The sequence below is a fragment of the Triticum urartu genome, chromosome 3A (assembly GCF_056163025.1).
Source record: "Triticum urartu cultivar PI428250 chromosome 3A, HENAU_Tu73, whole genome shotgun sequence".
NCBI classification, from domain to species: Eukaryota; Viridiplantae; Streptophyta; class Magnoliopsida; order Poales; family Poaceae; genus Triticum; species Triticum urartu.
In genome coordinates, this window is record NC_141875.1 from 731,460,241 (window position 1) to 731,481,050 (window position 20,810).

Below are 20,810 nucleotides of genomic sequence, written 5' to 3' on the forward strand. Positions count from 1 at the left end.
ATTTCGCGGCGACCCTCACGGTGACCCCATCCAGCGAGCCTGCCGAGGTGCCTGTTGACGGGCAGACCAACGGGGTTCTCGATGCCTAGATAATTCGTGCAGTAGGAAATGCACTCTTCAGTCAGAAAGCCCCTGGCTATGCTTCCCTCTGGACGTGACATGTTGCGAACGTATCCTTTGATGACACCATTCATCCTTTCGAACGGCATCATGCTGTGCAGGAACGTCGGCCCGAGTTGGATGATATCGTCCACAATATGGACCAGCAGATGCACCATAACGTCGAAGAATGCGGGCGGGAAGTACATCTCCAGCTCGCATAGTATCACCATCTCTTCCTGTAGCCTTCTGAGTTGCCTCACGCCAACAGACTTCCGAGAGATGACGTCGAAAAAGTTGCATAGGCCAAATAGGGTTTCATGGACGTGCGCGTCCATGATCCCACGGATTGCAACTGGAAGTATCTGCGTCATCAGCACGTGACAGTCGTGAGACTTCATCCCGCTGAACTTCAGCTTCGCTGGGTCTAGGTATCTGCTTATCTTCCCCGCGTGACCATAAGGAAGTTTTACTCCTACGAGGCAAGTGAAAAACTGCTCGATCTCCTCCTGACTTAGAGTGAAGCACGCGGGAGGGTAGTCATTTCCGGTCTTCTTGGCCTTTTTGCCTTTGCGACGACTTTCCGTGTCCTGCTTCGCCTCATCATCATCATCATCATGATCATCATATATAGCGTGAAGCTCCTGCCTGATGCCCATTGATTTCAAGTCTGCCCTTGCTTTCGGCCCATCTTTGGTCCTCTTTGGCATGTTGAGCAGGGTACCAAGCAGACTCTCGCACACATTCTTCGTGATATGCATGACATCAAGGCTGTGAGGCACACGGTGGATCTTCCAGTACGGCAAGTCCCAGAAAACAGACCTCGTTTTCCATACCTTCAGCAGTGGCTCTGGCGCCTTTCGCTTCTTTCCCGGCTCTGGCGCCTTTTGCTTCTTTCCCGGCAGTGGGCAGTCTTTCCAATTTTTCAACAGCTCGTCTATTTCCTCGCCGCTCCTCGTACGCGGGCGTCCTCGGGGTTCGGTTTCACCATCGAACAGATCCTTGCGTTTTCTCCACAGGTCATCGTCGCGAAGCCACCTTCGATGTCCCATGAACACGGTTTTCGAAGACCCGGGATCTCTATCTAGCTGGCGATACGTTGTGTCATCCATGCACCTGACGCATCCAGAAAATCCGTGGACCACCTGCCCCGCGACATATCCGTAACCGAGATAGTCGTGCACCGTCGTGAGCAGCACGGCTCTCATAGGGAAATATTCTTTCTCTGCGGCGTCCCACGTATTGGATGGCGTTTTCCACAGCGTGTCAAGCTCCTCTTTCAGCAGCCCCAGATACAGATTGATGTCGTTCCCTGGTTGTTTCAGTCCTTCAATTAGCATACTCATGTGAATGTACTTCCTCTTCATGCACAACCAGGGGGAAGGTTGTACATCCACACAAACACAGGCCAGGTGCTATGTATGCTTCTTTGGCTACCAAACGGATTGACTCCATCGGTGCTCGCGCCCAGCACGATGTTCCTTGGATCATTCCCAAATTCTGGGTCTTCGAAGTTCAACGCTTGCCACTGGCTCGCATCCTTAGGGTGACTCAGCATCTTGTCTTTTTTATCTATCCCCGGATCATTTGCGTCATCTTCTCGCTTCTTCTCCTCCCTATCCGCGTGCCAACGCAGGAGCTTTGCTACCTTAGGGTCCGCGAAATACCGCTGCAGACGAGGAGTGATCGGAAAGTACCACACCACTTTTCGAGGAGCTTTCTTCCTCTTCTTGTATCGAGGGATGCCGCACACCGGACATATGGTAGACTCCGCGTGCTCGTCCCGATAAATGATGCAATTGTTCATGCACACATGGTATTTCACGTGCGGTAAATCCAGAGGACACACGATTTTCTTCGCCTCCTCCAAACTGGTCGGGCACTTGTTCCCCTTGGGAAGACGTTCGTGCCAGAATGACATGTTCTCGTCGAAGCATGCGTCGGTCATTTTGTGTTTTACCTTCATCTCCAGAGCCATGAGCGATACTTTCAGGCGGGTATCGTCAGGCCTGGATCCTTCATACAATGGAGTAACCGCGTCTAACTCAAGTTGATCCATCTTGGCTTTCTCTCGGGCGGCAGCTCTTGCGTTATCCGTCTGCTTGAGAAGCAGCTCCTGAATATGAGGGTCCTGCACCCAGCCCATCGATGGTCCAGCGTCGTATGCTCCGCCGGCACCATCATCTTCATGATCATGCCCGTCGTCTGCTCCGGCATCTTCCTCATCATCATGTCCTGCATCTTCTACATGATGACTGTGTACAGCATCACCGTCATGATCATCTCCTGGGGATTCTTCATCTTCTCGCCCGCCCGAGCCGCGGTGGTTGTCTTGCTGCCCTTCCTCATTTCTTGCCCGCCCCCCATGGACGACTTCGTAGTCATCTTCATCACCTTGCCACCAATAGCCATCCATGAAACCACGCAAGAGCAGGTGGTCCCGCACCTGCCCGGAATCCGGGTCCGCAATAAGGCTCTTCAGCTTGCATCTTCGACACGGACATCTTATCTCCGTCTCGTTCTTTTGAAGCATCTCGGCCTTCGCGGACCTCAAAAACCTATTCACGATGCCTTCGGTCATCGTGCGGACCATGGTCGCCTGCGGGGTAGAGCAAAACGATATTTTAGAACCAAGAAAAAATTTGGCATGACTTTCCCTAAAAATAGGACCAAAAAGAATGCTTAATGCCAAAATTCTCGCCGAAACGGAAATGAATCAGCATTCCGGCAAAATATTGGCAACTATCGCATTTCAAATACCGGTACACCTCCAAACACAAACACATATGCAACACCACAAACATATGCAACACCACGAACATACATAGATCTAGCTAGGCCATAAAAAGTGCATGTGCACATTGTTGTAGGGAGAACAACATAAATATAGCTTCCCCCCTTACTTACCTATCAAAACAAGGTAATTTAACCACTTAATTTGAATGAATCTATGGTGGAAATGAGGTGAAAAGGAGGAGGCACCCGAGACAAGGAGGAGGTGGAGAGAATGAAGTGGGGAGAAAGTGAGTGTGGGTAGGAGAGGCTATCCAAAATATCTTGTTGCTGCCCACTTACTAATGGCGCACCAACTCTAAATGCGCCATTAGTAATCCAGGTTACTAATGGCGCACCTTCTGGTGGTGCGCCATTAGTAGTTTTGCAAAAAAAACATACTAATGGCGCACTGTCCCACAGTGCGCCATTACTAGTTTAAACTAGTAATGGCGCACGGTGGAACAGTGCGCCATTAGTAGTTTTGCAAAAAAAGGAATAAAAAATATAATAAAAAAACAACATTAGTGGCGCACTCTCCGACAGGTGCGCCATTACTAGTTACAACTAGTAATGGCGCACTGTGTCTGGATGCGCCATTAGTATGTTTGGACAGGCACACTAGTTCAAAAAAAAATTTGATACTAATGGCGCACCCTGGGCCAGGTGCGCCATTAGTAGTTTCAACTCTAATGGCGTATACTAATGGCGCACCGCTTGTCTGATGCGCCATTAGTGTCAATCCCATCTATAGCCATTTTTATAGTAGTATGTTGACCATTGAAAACTACTCCATCTCACATGATGATCGGACATGGTTTAGTTGATATGGATCACGTGATCACTTAGATGATTAGGGAGATGTCTATCTAAGTGGGATATCTTAAGTAAATTGATTAATTGAACTTTAATTTATCATGAACTTAGTACCTGATAGTATTTTGCATGTCTATGTAGTTGTAGATAGATGGCCCATGTTGTTGTTCCATTGAATTTTAATGTGTTCCTAGAGAAACCTAAGTTGAAAGATGATGGTAGAAACTACACGGACTAGGTCCGTAACTTGAGGATTACGTCATGGAAGCACCGCTAGGTGACAAACCCGCTGCAGGAGCAACGCCAGCTATTGTGAACACCTGGCAGAGCAAAGCTGATGACTACTCGATAGTTCAGTGTGCCATGCTTTATGGCTTAGAACCGGGACGTCAATGACGTTTTGAATGTCATGGAGCATATAAGATGTTCCAGTAGTTGAAGTTAATATTTCAAGCAAATGCCCAGATTGAGAGATATGAAGTCTCCAATAAGTTCTACAGCTGCAAGATGGAGGACAATAGTTCTGACAGTGAACATATACTCAGAATGTCTGGGTACCACAACCACTTGACTCAACTGGGAGTTAAGCTTCCCGATGATAGTGTCATTGACAGAGTTCTTCAATCACTACCACCAAGCTACAAGAGCTTCGTGATGAGTTATAATATGCAAGGGATGGATAAGATGATTCCTGAGCTCTTCGCAATGCTAAAGGCTGCAGAGGTAGAAATCAAGAAGGAGCATCAAGTGTTGATGGTCAACAAGACCACCAGTTTCAAGAAAAAGGGTAAAGGGAATAAGGGGAACTTCAAGAAGAACAGCAAGCCAATAGCTGCTCAAGTGAAGAAAACCAAGTCTGGACCTAAACCTGAGACTGAGTGCTTCTACTGCAAAGGAAATGATCACTGGAAGTGGAACTGCCCCAAGTATTTGGCGGAGAAGAAGGATGGCAAAGTAAAAGGTATATTTGATATACATGTTATTGATGTGTACCTTACTAATGCTTGCAGTAGTGCCTGGGTATTTTGATACTAGTTCAGTTGCTAACATTTGCAACTCAAAACAAGGGCTACGGATTAAGCAAATATTGGCTAATGACAAGGTGACAATGCGTGTGGGAAATGGTTCCAAAGTCGATGTGATCGCCGTCGGCACACTACCTCTACATCTACCTTTGGGATTAGTATTAGACCTAAATAATTGTTATTTGGTGCCAGCGTTTAGCATGAACATTATATCTGGATCTTGTTTGACGCGAGACGGTTATTCAATTAAATCAGAGAATAATGCTTGTTCTATTTATATGATTAATATCTTTTATGGTCATGCACCCCTGGTGAGTGGTCTATTTTTACTAAATCTTGATAGTAGTGATACACATGTTCATAGTATTGAAGCCAAAAGATGCAGAGTTGATAATGATAGTGCAACTTATTTGTGGCACTGCCGTTTAGGTCATATTGGTGTAAAGCGCATGAAGAAACTCCATTCTGATGGACTTTTGGAATCACTTTATTATGAATCACTTGGTACATGCGAACCATGCCTCATGGGCAAGATGACTAAAACGCTGTTCTCTAGAAGAATGGAGCAAACAACAGATTTGTTGGAGATCATACATACTGATGTATGTGGTCCGATGAATGTTGAGGCTCGCGGCTGATATCGTTATTTTCTCACCTTCACAGATGATTTCAGTAGATATGGGTATATCTACTTGATGAAACATAAGTCTGAAGCATTTGAAAAGTTCAAAGAATTTCAGAGTGAAGTGGAAAATCATCGTAACAAGAAAACAAAGTTTCTACGATCTGATCGTGGGGGAGAATATTTGAGTTATGGGTTTAGTCTTCATTTGAAACAATGCGGAATAGTTTCGCAACTCACGCCACCTGGAACACCACAGCGTAATGGTGTGTCCGAACGTCGTAATCGTACTTTAAAGGTATGGTGCGATCTATGATGTCTCTTACAGATTTACCGCTATCATTTTGGGGTTATGTTTTAGAGACGGCTGCATTCACGTTAAATAGGGCACCATCTAAATCCGTTGATACGACTCCTTATGAACTGTGGTTTGGCAAGAAACCAGAGTTATCGTTTCTTAAAGTTTGGGGCTGCGATGCTTATGTGAAAAAGCTTCAACCTGATAAGCTCGAACTCAAATTGGAGAAATGTGTCTTCATAGGATACCCAAAGGAGACTGTTGGGTACACCTTCTATCACAAATCCGAAGGCAAGATATTCATTGCTACGATTGGATCCATTCTAGAGAAGGAGTTTCTCTCGAAACAAGTGAGTGGGAGGAAAGTAGAACTTGACGAGGTAATTGTACCTTCTCCCTTATTGGAAAGTAGTTCATCACTGAAATGAGTTCCAGTGATTCCTACACCAATAAGTGAGGAAGCTAATGACGATGATCATGAAACTTCTGATCGAATTACTACCGAACCTCATAGGTCAACTAGAGTAAGATCCGCACCAGAGTGGTGCAGTAATCCTGTTCTAGAAGTCATGTTACTTGACCATGATGAACCTATGAACTATGAGGAAGCGATGATGAGCCCAGATTTCGCAAAATGGCTTGAGGCGATGAAATCTGAGATGGGATCCATGTATGAGAACAAAGTATGGACTTTGATTGACTTCCCATTGATAGGCAGGCCATAGAGAATAAATGGATCTTCAAGAAGAGGACTGACGCTGACGGTAATGTTACTGTTTACAAAGCTCGACTTGTTGCAAAAGGTTTTCGACAAGTTCAAGATGTTGACTATGATGAGACCTTCTCACCTGTAGCGATGCTTAAGTCCATCCGAATCATGTTAGAAATTGCTGCATTTTATGATTATGAAATTTGGCAAATGGATGTCAAAACTACATTCCTTAATAAATGCCTTAAAGAAGAGTTGTATATGATGCATCCAGAAGGTTTTGTCGATCCAAAAGGTGCTAACAAAGTGTGCAAGCTCCAGCGATCCATTTATTGACTGGTGCAAGCCTCTCAGAGTTGGAATATACGCTTTGATACTTTGATCAAAGCATATGGTTTATACAGACTTTTTGAGAAGCCTGTATTTACAAGAATGTGAGTGGGAGCTCCGTAGCATTTCTGATATTATATGTAGATGACATATTGTTGGTAGGAAATGATACTGAATATCTTAATAGCATAGAAGGATACTTGAATAAGAATTTTTCAATGAAAGACCTCGGTGAAGCTTCTTATATATTGGGCATCAAGATCTATCAATATAGATCAAGATGCTTGATTGGACATTCTCAAAGCACATACCTTGATAAAGTTTTGAAGAGGTTCAAAATCAATCAGGCAAAGAAAGGATTCTTGCCTGTATTACAAGGTGTGAAGTTGAGTGTGCCTTGCTATAAGTTTAGCAGGGAGGTACCAAAGTAATCCAGGAATGGATCACTGGAAAGCGGTCAAGAACACTGTAGAAGAGACAGAGAAAATGAAAGGTGTTCCCTATGCTTCAGCCATAGGCTCTATCATGTATGCAATGCTGTGTACCAGACCTGATGTGTGCCTTGCTATAAGTTTAGCAGGGAGGTACCAAAGCAATCCAGGAATGGATAACTGGACAGTGTTCAAGAACATCCTGAAATACCTGAAAAGGACTAAGGATACACTACTAGGGAAAAGCCTATACACAGAATTTTACCAGTAGCGCTGTACAAAATCAAGCGCTGCTGCTACTTAGTAACAGCGCGCGTAAATAAACCGCGCTACTGCTATGACTTTAGCAGTAGCGCGTACTAGCGAAAAGCGCTGCTGCTACGTTTAAACTGGGCGCACATGGCTAGCCCAACCTAGCAGTAGCACGTATAATGGCCCAGCGCTACTGCTAATCTCCTTAGCTGCAGCGCGCTTACGTGTAAAGCGCTACTGCTAACGGAAATAAAATAAAGTGAAAAACAAGTAGAAAAGTAAATGAAAATGAAAGAAATGGAAAAAGGAGAAAGGGAAAAAATAAAATGTAAAGATAAATAAAAGAAAAAAGGGAAAAACGAGAAAGGAATAGCAGCAGCGGGTTTCAGTAAACGCGCTATAGCTAACTTAGCTATAGCGCGTTTCCGGAAACGCGCTACCGTTACGTTTCACTTAAACAGCGGTTTCCCCCCACCCTGCCCCCCGGCCACCAATTCTTCCCCAAATCGTCCCTCGCCCTCGCCGCCGTCTCCTCACCGCCGCCGCCCGAGGCTGCCCTCAGCCTCACCGCCGCCGCCCAAGGCCGCCCTCAGCCTCACCGCCGCCGCCCGAGGACACCCTCAGCCTCACAGCCGCCACCCAAGGCCGCCCTCCACGTCACCGTCGGCGCCCTCCACCTCACCGCCGCTCGAGCCCGCCCAGGACCGCCCTTGCCCGTGCCCGAGCCCGCCCTCTCCGCCCCTGCCTCCGTCACCGAGCACCTCCCCGCCACCATATCTCTCCTCTTTGTAAGTCCCCCACCCCTCCCCCTCACTCATCTCTCTCTGTATTTTAGAGAAAAAATTAGATGTTAATTAGATGTTTTTCAGTTATGGCACTAGAGTTTTGCTAGGTTAATTAGGTTAGTAGTACTGCTAGTAGTAATTGTACAGTAGGTTAATTAGGTGATGTTAAATGAATAACCTAAATGAATGAAATTAGTAGTTAACTGAATTTTTTTTTCCTTTCATCATTATAGACCACTAAAGTCAACTGAATTTTGTTCTGTTAGTAGTTAAATGAATTTTCTTCTACACTATTTGCACATGTGGTTGCTCGTGTATATTTGGACACTGTTTGCAGGGAATGATGCTTAGTGGCCTATGTTTTGCCGGAATGTTGATTCATTTCTTTTCCGGCAAATTTCAGGTTCTCGATTTGTCCACTTTTTAGCAAAGCTCATGCCAAAATTTTCCGTGAATTTCGGCATGACTTGTGCTACAAACTAGGACATATCGAGTGCCCGTGATTTGCCGCACCAGGAAGGAGTCAACATTCCTGCAAAACAATAGGCCTTTTTATGTCATTATTCATTTTATTAGGTCTAGAATTAATTGACTAGATTTAATCATAGGAAACATGGCTAGCAACGATGAAGGACAGGGTTCTGGTGATTGCGACGACGCCTACCGGCGGCAGACGAATTTTTTAGCCTAACCGATGATCAACCGATGTTATTGCTGGGCCCACCGGTGGCATCGGGGACTGAGACCGACACGCAGACCGGTGCTGAGACTGAGACCGGCGCTCAGACTCAGACCGGCATCGAGACCGGCGCTGCCTCGGGGAGCGGAGCCAGTGTAGAACCGAGAGCAAAGAGGCAACGGGTTCCTAACAAACTCAGGACTACTAGAGTGGTGGTCACGAAGGTGGACGACGGCAATTTTGAGCCAACGGCGCCCGAGGAAGCGCGTCGATGCTACGGCAATCAAATATGCTGCATCGTACGGACAACCGCCACCATCAACGATGAGAAACTACAGAAGATAGAAAATATGAGGAGCTCCCTCCTAAAGAAGTTTCACCAGATATTCTTGTTCCCGGGCCGGAATGAGAAGGATTATAAAGATCCAGATGAGGACCCGGCAATGAAGAAGATAAACAAACACGCCATGACCAAGTTTAGCGACGCGTTGACCACCTGGAAAAATCGAGTGAAAGCAAGGATCATCGACAAGAAGGAACCCTACTTTAAGATTGTAAAGGATAATCCGACAATCATGGAAGAGCAGTTTCAAATATTCAAGGAGGCTTGTGAGGCCGATGCCAAAAAAAGTCTAAGTACATGAAGGGGCTTCAAGAGAGGAACATTGGGAGCCACCACCTCGGAAGCCATGGTTACGGCGGAAAGAGGTCCAAATGGGCCAAGGAGGACGCAGAAGCCACGAGTCTGGGCATCCCAGAAGCCTTGGCGGAGTTCACCGTCCCGCAGGAGCGTGACATCCTCAGGGCCCGGCACCATTGGGACCCAGTGAAAAAGGTTTACGAGAAAACACCGGTCATTACGGAGTTCATGAGACGGCTGGTAATTTTAGTTTCTGACCAATTCGACTGCACATGTTAGTCATATTTGTAAACGATCGTTGTGCCTTTTGCAGAGAGAGCAGCACAGGATTGTGGCCGAAAGCGACTCGCCGTCTGAGGCATTGGCGAGGCCCAAGTGGGACACTCCATTCAACCGGGCGTTGAACATATTGAAACAACAACCGGTGGATACTCGACTGTCATATGGACGCGTGCACGGTTTCGGAGACGGCGCCACCTGCAAGAAGTACTACCATGAGACCACGGAGGAGAGAAAGGAAAGATGGAGGTTAAATGAAGAAAACATCGACAAGAGGGTTGAGATTGCGGTTGAGAAGAAATCAAATGAGACAGTCGCAACAGCGGTAGCTGCCGCAAAACAGGTGGCTTTAGATATTTGTACTACCTTGGTTCCGGCCGTTTTCAATTGGACCAGGCAAAACCCAAAAAAATATGCAGCGGACTTTCCCCTTGCTGACTTCTTGGCGGGGAGCAGCTCGACTAGCGTTGCACCTGCAGCTGCACCTGCTCCCGCACCGGACGTGCTAGGCGGTGCTTCGTCTTTCGCTGAGCTCGACGCCCTCACGATATCTGTCACACTGGCCCCCTTCAATATATATGTATAATCTCCCGTTTTCGATGCCTTTCGGATGTCTCACGTCGCAGAGTTTTCTTTGCGGGCCGACGAAACCCCGTGCACCATATTGTACACCATCGGCGACCAGAAGGTGGACGTGGGGAAGGCGACGATAATGGAGCCGAAGGAACCATTGTTCCACAGCCGGCCGATCCCCCCGAACGTCTTCAAGGTTTCCGTGGCCAGTGTCAAACCGGGCCACGAGAATTTTTGCCAAGTCTGTTTCTTTCTGTTGCTCAACTATATATGTTGCATATCATCGACTCATGTGATGATGCAGGTGCATAGATCATAGATGGCGAAGAAGTGCTATGCCAGGAGTATATATACGACAAGTGGCCGGAGTATCAGGCCCTTCCGGTTTCCGAGCGATGGGCAGTAGTTAGTTTAGAGGTTCACGCTAATGCGAAAGAGGGATACGAACTCATGTTCTCAAAGTGATAGCTCTTCTCGCGTATATCATTGTTTAGATGGATGACGATGTATTTGCATATCATTCGAGAATTGTATCGCTATTTTTGAGATGATGACGAGAGACCACTTTGTGTTGGATGATGATTATGATGATGACATGATTTGATGAGACTAATTGTATGTATATGCTATGATTACATTTGTATGTGTATGATATGCTAAAGATTATTGTATAAAGCCTATTCAAATACAAAACAAATATGCAGGAAGAAAACTAATAAATAAACTAGTAGTAGCGAGGGGGGAAATTTAGCAGTAGCGCCGCATTGTCAGTAGCGCGTCCCAGCAAACAGCGCTGCAGATAATATAAGTAGCGCCCTTTCCCAAAGAGCGCTACAGCTATTCATGTATAGCAGTAGCGTGGGACAACCGGCGCTACTGCTATACGTTAATTGTAGCACCTTATTAGTAGCGCCGGTGCCCGCGCTACTGAGAGGCCCAAAACCCTCGCTGCTGGTAGGCTTTTCCCTAGTAGTGATATGTTTCTCGTATATGGAGGAGACAAAGAGCTCGTCGTGAATGGTTACGTCGATGCAAGCTTTGACACTGATCCAGATGACTTTAAGTCACAGATCGGATACATGTTTTTATTAAATGGTGGAGCTGTCAGTTGGTGCACTTAAAAGAAGAGCGTCGTGGCGGGTTCTATGTGTGAAGCAGAATACATAGCTTCTTCAGAAGCAGCAAATGAAGGAGTTCTTATCCGTTCTAGGTGTCATACCTAGTGCATCGGGTCCAATGAAAATCTTTTGTGACAATACTAGTGCAATTTCCTTGGCAAAGGAATCCAGATTTCACAAGAGAACCAAACACATCAAGAGACGCTTCAATTCCATCCGCGATCAAGTCAAGGAGGGAGACATAGAGATTTGCAAGATACATACGGATCTGGATATTGCAGACCCGTTGACTAAGCCTCTCTCATGAGCAAAACATGATCAACACCAAGACTCCATGGGTGTTAGAATCATTGCAATGTAATCTAGATTATTGACTCTAGTGCAAGTGGGAGATTGAAGGAAATATGCCCTAGAGGCAATAACAAAGTTGTTATTTATATTTCCTTATATCATTATAAATGTTTATTATTCATGCTAGAATTGTATTAACCATAAACTTAGTGCATGTGTGAATACATAGACAAACAGAGTGTCACTAGTTTGCCCCAACTTGACTAGCTCGTTGAATCAATGATGGTTATGTTTCCTAACCATAGATATGAGTTGTCACTTGATTAACGGGATCACATCATTAGAGAATGATGTGATTGACTTGACCCATCCATTAGCTTAGCATGATGATCGTTTAGTTTGTTGCTATTGCTTTCTCCATAATTATACATGTTCATATGACTATAGATCATGCAACTCCAGAATATCAGAGGAACACATTGTGTGCTACCAAACTTCACAACTTAACTGGGTGATTATAAAGGTGCTCTACAGGTGTCTCCGATGGTGTTTGTTGAGTTAGCATGGATCAATATTAGGATTTGTCACTCCGATTGTCGCAGAGGTATCTCTGGGCCCTCTCGGTAATGTACATCACAATAAGCCTTGCAAGAAATGTAGCTATAGTTATGGGATGTAGCATTACAGAACGAGTAAAGAGACTTGCCGGTAACGATGTTGAACTAGGTATTGAGATACCGATTATAGAATCTCGGGAAAGTAACATACCGATGACAAAGGGAACAACGTATGTTGTAATGCGGTTTGACCGATAAAGATCTTCGTAGAATATGTAGGAACCAATATGAGCATCCAGGTTCCGCTATTGGTTATTGACCGGAGATGAGTCTCGGTCATGTGTACATAGTTCTCGCACTCGTAGGGTCCGCACAATTAACATTTGGTGACGATCGGTATTATGAGTTTATGTGTTTTGATGTACCGAATGTAGTTCGGAGTCCCGGATATGATCACGGACATGATGAGGAGTCTCGAAATGGTCGAGACATAAAGATCGATATATTGGACGGCGATATTCGGATACCGGAAGTGTTTTGGGTGATTTCGGAGAAAACCGGAGTGCCGGAGGTGTTACCGGAACCCCCCGGGGAAGTATTGGGCCTTAGTGGGCCTTAGGGGAGAGAGAGGGCAGCAGCCCATGAGGTGGCACACCCCCCCCCCAAGGGGAGTCCGAATAGGACTAGGGGAGGGGGGCACGGCCCCTCTTTCCCTCTCCCTCTCTTTCCTTCCCCCTTGATCCTTCCTAGTAGGACTAGGGAAGGATGAATCCTACTCCTACTAGGAGGAGGATTCCTCCTCTCCTTGGGCGCCACTAGGGCCGGCCGGCCTCCCCCCTTGCTCCTTTATATACGGGGGCAGGGGGCACCCTAGAACACACAAGATGATTGTTCCAAGCCGTGTGCGGTGCCCCCTCCACCATAATCCACCTCGGTCATATCGTAGTGGTGCTTAGGCAAAGCCCTATTCCGGTAGCAACATCATCACCATCATCACGTCGTCGTGCTGACGAAGATCTCCCTCGAAGCTCTAGTAGATCGTGAGTTCGCGGGACGTCACCGAGCCGGACATGTGCAGATCGCGGAGGTGTCATACCTTCAATGCTAGGATCGGTCGATCGTGAAGACGTACGACTACATCAACCGTGTTGTCATAACGCTTCCGCTTATGGTCTACGAGGGTACGTAGACGATACTCTCCCCTCTCGTTCCTATGCATCGCCATGATATTGCGTGTGCGTAGGAATTTTTTTGAAATTACTGCGTTCACCAACACTATCATATGATCTATTTAATGGCTTTGCTGGTCATTTTTTAATCGGGGTGGTGCGTTTCTGTTGATTGATCATGATCACCGATTACTGTGTCACTTGTTTATAGCTGTTTGATGGCCACCATCGATCTAGAGCAGCCAAATACGCAAAGAACAATCTGCTGAACAATGTCCCGCATGCTACCCCTTCAGGTTTGACCAGGGATGAGTGGCTTGCAGTGCTTCCACATTCACTCGTTGCAGCATTTGTCGAGATAGATAAGTATTTGCAAACCGCAGGTAAATGGGTCCTATCCTTGTTTACCATGTAGACTTCAAGTTTCCAGTTCCTTAAGGAAATAGGAATACACCGTAGTTTTTCATATGACTGTTCGTTATTGCACATGTTGTTACTATTTATTTAGGCCATCTTGTGAACTTGGAAATGTTCCTGATCCTTATGGCAATCGAACTATTCCTGTCATCCTGTGGAATTCATGTATTCCAAGCGGGACTTAGCACTTTGTTTGTTGTCAAGGACGAAGTAAAGCTGTATGAACCATTCGTAGTCATTCTAGTTGGTTGATTAGATATTACACCATCAAATATGTTCTTCAGTTAATTGTAGTGATATGCCGCCTAGTTGAGACAATCGTGCTTTTGTTTAATTTCTCTTTCTTAACACCTTGAGTGATGCCTCTCTTTTATCTTCGGAAACAGTCTTTTTGCTGTTTCACCTGAAAGTTCTGGTACAACTGTGACATTCGTGATAATAGATGAGTGGGTTGTAACAGTACCATCGGTTGGTGATCCGCTCTGCATACTAGAGTCAATTGATGGTTCCCTATACCATTTGTCAGCTGATCATCGCTTTGACTTCAACCGAGATGAGTAAGTCCTACCTTTGACGTAATTTGTTGAGAATTGTGCAATTTATGACCTGTTCATTTTACAGGGTGGAACGTGTAACTGCATGGGGAAGCAAGGTTGTACAACTAAATGTTGTTGGTGGTCCAGAGATTCATCTCTTTTACCTTTATAATCCGTCGTGCTCTTGAGTTGGGATGTGCGGTGTGGATGCATGGTGTTACATGTTATCAATCTGATAGTTCTCATTTTCTGCAGTAATCTGCTAACCATCTGTTTCTTAATTCTCAAATATGTTGTGTCGTACGTTCACCTGACATCACTGTTAAATTAAGTGCCTACCAAAAAATGTCTTAGCTTATGATATGATGGACTAAATTTCTTGTGCTGCTAGTTTTTTCAGTCATAAGGTAATTCCTATTTTTGGCTGCGCCCTGCAGATTTTGTTTAACAACTCCTGTTGTTCTTCCCTGTCTGTATTTTGCGTGGGGATTGATGAATTTTGAATACTTTGATCTGGGTGTAAAACTCTACCGTGTTCGTATAACAAATTTGTTTAATTTAGAGAATGTTCATCTTACATCCATTATATCATCAATGTCTAACTCAATTCTTATGTTTTTTTATCTACTCTTTTATCGGATAACCTGGTCACTATTTGTTTTTCTTGCTATAATCATTTTTGTTATTGAAATTTATCATGTACCTTTTCAGGTTGGTCCTTTAAGGTGCTGGCCAGGTGGTTTGTGCCTATCTAGATCAATCGTGGATATAGATGTTGGTGAATGCATCATCCCGTTCCCCATGTGAAGCAAGTGATGGTTTGCTCATATAAAAATCCTTCTGCAGCGCTTATCTCTTTTTTATTTTCACAAATGTTTTTGTTTGGGTGCCTATTTATCATAGATTTCCTTTTAGATGACGTCTTCTATAATATTCCACAACATCTGCAGTTCATGGTGTGATTTGCTTCTACATCTCACCACTGAAGAGCATAGTTCGTTGTGACACTATTTTGATTTTCTATTGCATTTTTATTGCAGCGACCCAATGCTGGAGGCAGAATTATCATTGCAAGCGATGGTGTATGCGATGATTTGACTTTTGAAATGGCTCTTGAATGTTCTCGTGGATACCCTTCTGATATATATGACAATCGAATTGTCAATGTAACTAACTTTCGATCATTTCCATTGGTTAATAGACTCAAACTTCTGGCCCCTCATTTCGTGTTATATTTTCTTATTTGAAGGAAGAAATCCTACCTCAAGGACTAAGAGATGATACTACGTACCTGCATCGTGGTGGACATACTACCTCCAGAAACACTAGCTCCAAGTCCTCCAATAAAGTGGCAGGGGAAAACCATACTCAATAATATGTTCCGCGTTGATCTGAAAAATAACATGTTCCGCCGAAAAAATTCGGATGCATGTTTTAAACTAGGTTGAGAATATGGTGAGCTGGATGTGGTGGAAGAAATATTCGTGGATGCGTTTGCCATGCTTTCAAGAAGATATATTTTTTAACCAACATTCTAGGCTTTTTTCACATGGGGTGCTAGATAGGAGCTCAATAACAGTTCTAAGAGAGAAGGACATAAATATACCATTGCATAGCATTAGGATTGTTCATTGTGTTGCCAGACATGTATATTAGTATATACACCAACTTGAAATTAACTGAATTCTCAGGTAAATCATATTTTAATTAGTCGTCATTTTGTCGGGTGCTTCTGATGGCCTGAGTTTTCTCGATTTGATGGCCTTAAAAGCATCAATATAGCACGGTAGATCTGTAACATACTAGATGCCACTAAAAGAAACATTCGTTCTGTGTAGGCTTATTAGTCTTGGATTTGTAGCTTATCCAGTTACCTATATCTTGTATTTGATTGTCTCATATGGGCAAGAAGCTGATATTGTTGTCTGCTGATAGTAGGAACTGAATTACTGGAAGTAGGAGATGAGTTGGCACTGCTGATTGATGGTGTCAGCCAAGCAGCCCATTTATGTTCCATTGCATATTTTCATTTTAATGCTCAATTTGTCTAGTTTTTCTTTTCCAATCTCCACTACATTAGACCCCCTTCTTTTCTCTGGTCATCTACATATTGATCTCCTCGATCAAGGCAGACTGGCTTGGTTGATGTGTATGAGTGGCATAGCCTAGTATCAATCACTCGTGCTAGCTTAGTAGTGAAGCTAAAAGTGTTCAATAGATGACTAAAATTCAGAGTGCTTATATTAGATGGGATGGTCACTTGCTTAGTTATGCAGCTGGCAGTTTCATGCTGATTTCAACGCAGTGTAGCTCTTCAGCTCTGAGATAAACAGGAATGCACTAGCAACTATAGTTGATAGTTAAATTCTTATTGGGGTTATAGAAGTTAGCATTTTCTTTGCTCTAGTTTACGAGATGATTCTAAGCATTTCACCAAACTGATACTACATGCCCTCTTTATCATACTAACCTATCTCACGAAGTTCCGTTAAGTTTTGTGTCATTGAAGTTTTCAAGTTTCGGGTGAGATATCGATATGAGGAGAATAAGGATTGACAATAACCTAATATTGGGCATGCCCAAGGCACTCCAAGGTAATATTCAAGGAAGATCCAAGCAACTAAGCTTGGGGATGCCCCGGAAGACATCCCCTGTTTCATCTTCAACATTATCGGTAACCTCACTTGGAGCTATATTTTCATTCGTCACATGATATGAGTTTTTCTTGGAGCATCATTTTCTCTTGTTTTTATTTGCTTGATGTTATTTCGAATAACGTTTTGCATCTTTATTTTCAATAAAAATGTCAAGTGTAGCCTTTACCATCCTTATTTTGCAAGTATATGAGTTGCTGTTTAAAAAACAGAAAGTTTGTTAGTCTTGCGAAAATTCCCTAGAAACGTAAGAATGTGATAAAATGCTGAAACTTTTTTCAAAATAAGCTCTGATAAATTTTCTACGGTGTGGTAATTTTTTATAATTTTTGGAGTTGAATAAGTATTGATACTCTTGCATTCTTTACAAACTGTACTGTTTTGCCGGATTGCTGTTATGTTTGCATTGTTTGCATATGTTTGCTTGTTTAATGATTCTATTTGAAGATAGGAGTACTAAATATGAAGAGGCATTTAGTATGCAATGTTGAATGATAATTTTAGTCATTTGCTACAGTAGAGAATAGTAAGGTTTTTGCATTGGTTTATACTAACTTATCTCACGGGTTCTTGTTTAGTTTTGTGTGTATGAAGTTTTTAAGATTTGTGTAAACCGTGATATAAAAGGAGTTAAGGAGACACAAAAGCTCAATCTTGGGCATGCCCAAGGCATCCCAAGATAACATTTCAAGAATTCTCAAGCATCTAATCTTTGGGATGCACCGGTAGGCATCCCAAATTTCTTCATCAACAATTATCGGTTAGTATTGGTTAAACCTAAGTTTTTCCTTCTTCACATGAGTTGTGATGTTCTTGGAATATTATTTTGTTTTGTTTTGCTTGATGTTTTAATAAAATACTTAGATATGAAAGTTTTTAAATAATAGAGATGTTGGGGAACGCAATAGTTTCAAAAAAATTCCTACGCACATGCAAGATCATGGTGATGCATAGCAATGAGAGGGGAGAGTATCGTCTACGTACCCTCGTAGACCGTAAGCAGAAGCGTTATAACAACGCGGTTGATGTAGTCGTACGTATTCACGATTGACCGATCTAGTACCGAAGATATGAAACCTCCGCGATATGCACACGTTTGGCTCGGTGACGTCCCGCAAACTCACGATCAAGTAGAGCTTCGAGGGAGAGCTTCGTAAACACGACGGTGTAATGACGGTATTGATGTTTTTGCTGGAACAGGGCTTCGCCTAAGTGCCGCTACGATATTACCGAGGTGGATTATGGTGGAGGGGGCACCGCACACGGCTAAAAATCAATGATCAACTTGTGTGTCCATGGGGTGCCCCCCTCCCTCGTATATAAAGGAGTGGAGGAGGGGGAGGGGGCCGACCTCTCTAGGCGCGCCCCAATGGAGTCCTACTCCCACCGGGAATAGGATTCCCCCCTTCCCTTTGTTGGTTCTAGGAGAGAAGGAAGGAGGAGGACGAAGGAAGGAAAGGGGGGCCGGCCCCCCTCCCAATTCAGAATGGGCTTGGGGGGGGGAGCCCCCTCCTTTGCTTCTTTTCCCTCTCTTCTACTAAGGCCCAATAAGGCCCATATACCTCCGGGGGGTTCCGGTAACCTCCCGGTGCTCCGGTATACTCCTGATTTCACCCGGAACCATTCTGATGTCCAAACATAGGCTTCCAATATATCGATCTTTACATCTCAACCATTCCGAGACTCCTCGTCATGTCCGTGATCAAATCCGGGACTCCGAACTACCTTCGGTACATCAAAACACATAAACTCATAAAACCGATCGTCACAGAACGTTAAGCGTGGGGACCCTACAGGTTCGAGAACTATGTAGACATGACCGAGACATGTCTCCGGTCAATAAGCAATAGCGGAACCTGGATGCTCATATTGGTTCCTACATATTCTACGTAGATCTTTAACGGTCAAACCGCATAACGATATACGTTGTTCCCTTTGTCATCGGTATGTTACTTGTCCGAGATTCGATAGACGGTATCTCAATACCTAGTTCAATCTCGTTACCGACAAGTCCCTTTACTTGTTCTGTAATGCTACATACCGTAACTAACTCATTAGCTACATTCCTTGCAAGGAATTTAGTGATGTACATTACCGAGAGGGCCCAGAGATACCTCTCCGACGATCGGAGTGACAAATCCTAATCTTGATCCATGCCAACTCAACAAACACCATCGGAGACACCTGTAGAGCACCTTTTTAACCACCCAGTTACGTTGTGACATTTGGTAGCACACAAAGTGTTCCTCCAGTATTTGGGAGTTGCATTATCTCATAGTCATAGGAACATGTATAGTTATGGAGAAAGCAATAACAACAAACTAAACGAGCATCGTGCTAAGCTAACGGATGGGTCAAGTCAATCACATCATTATCGAATGATGTAATCCTACTTATCAAATGACAACTCTTTGTCCATGGATAGAAATTTAACCACCTTTGATTAACGAGCTAGTCAAGTAGAGGCATACTAGTGACACTCTGTTTCTTTATGTATTCACACATGTACTAAGTTTCCTTTTAATACAATTCTAGCATGAATAATAAACATTTATCATTATATAAGTAAATATAAAAAACAACTTTATTATTGCCTCTAGGGCGTATTTCCTTCAGTCTCCCACTTGCACTAGAGTCAATAATCTAATTCACATCGTCATGTGATTTAACACGAATAGTTCACATCTTTATGTATTAGTTCACATCTCCATGTGACTAACACCCAAAGGGCTTACTAGAGTCGGTAATCTAGTTCACATCGCTATGTGATTAACACCCAAAGAGTGATCATGTTTTGCTTGTGAGAGAAATTTAGTCAATGGGTCTGCCACATTCAGAGCCATATGTGTTTTGCAAATTTTCTATGTCTACAATGCTTTGCACGGAGCTACTCTAGCTAATTGCTCCCACTTTCAATATGTACCTAGATCGAGACTTAGAGTCATCCAGATCAGTGTCAAAGCTTGCATCGATGTAACTCTTTATGACGAACAGTTTGTCACCTCCATTATCGAGAAACATTTCCTTATTCCACTAAGGATATTTTTGACTGCTGTCCAGTGATCCACTCCTGATCACTATTGTACCCTCTTGCCAAACTTATGGTGAGGTACACAATAGGTCTGGTACACAACATAGCATTTTTTATAGAACCTATGACTGAGGATAGGTAATGACTTTTCATTCTATTTCTATTTTCTGCAGTGGTCGAGCATTGAGTCTGACTCAAGTTCACACCTTGTAATATAGGCAAGAACCCTTTCTTTGCCTGATCCATTTTGAACTTCTTCAAAACTTTATCAAGGTATTTGCTTTGTGAAATTCCAATCAAACGTCTTGATCTATCTCTATAGATCTTGATGCCCAAAATATAAGCATCTTCACTGAGGTCTTTCATTGAAAAATTCTAATTCAAGTATCCGTTTATGCTATTCAGAATTTTAGTATCATTCCCGATCAACAATATGTCATCTACATATAATATCAGAAATGATACGGAGCTCCCACTCACTTTCTTGTAAATACAGGCTTCTCCAAAAGTCTATACAAAACCATATGCTTTGATCACACTATCAAAGCGTATATTCCAACTCCGAGAGGCTTGCACTAGTCCATAAATGGATCGCTGGACCTTGCACACTTTGTCAGCACCTTTTAGACCGACAAAACCTTCTGGTTGCATCATATACAACTCTTCTTTAAGGTATCCATTAAGGAATGCAGTTTTGACATCCATTTGCCAAATTTCATAATCATAA

The 20,810-nt window shown here is 43.7% G+C and overlaps 1 pseudogene; it reads left to right on the forward strand.

Annotated features, from left to right (window-relative positions):
• LOC147982353 (putative protein phosphatase 2C 69) overlaps window positions 1-15,924 on the forward strand; it is a 72,229-nt pseudogene extending 56,305 nt beyond the window's left edge.
• The last annotated feature ends 4,886 nt before the right edge of the window (window positions 15,925-20,810 follow it).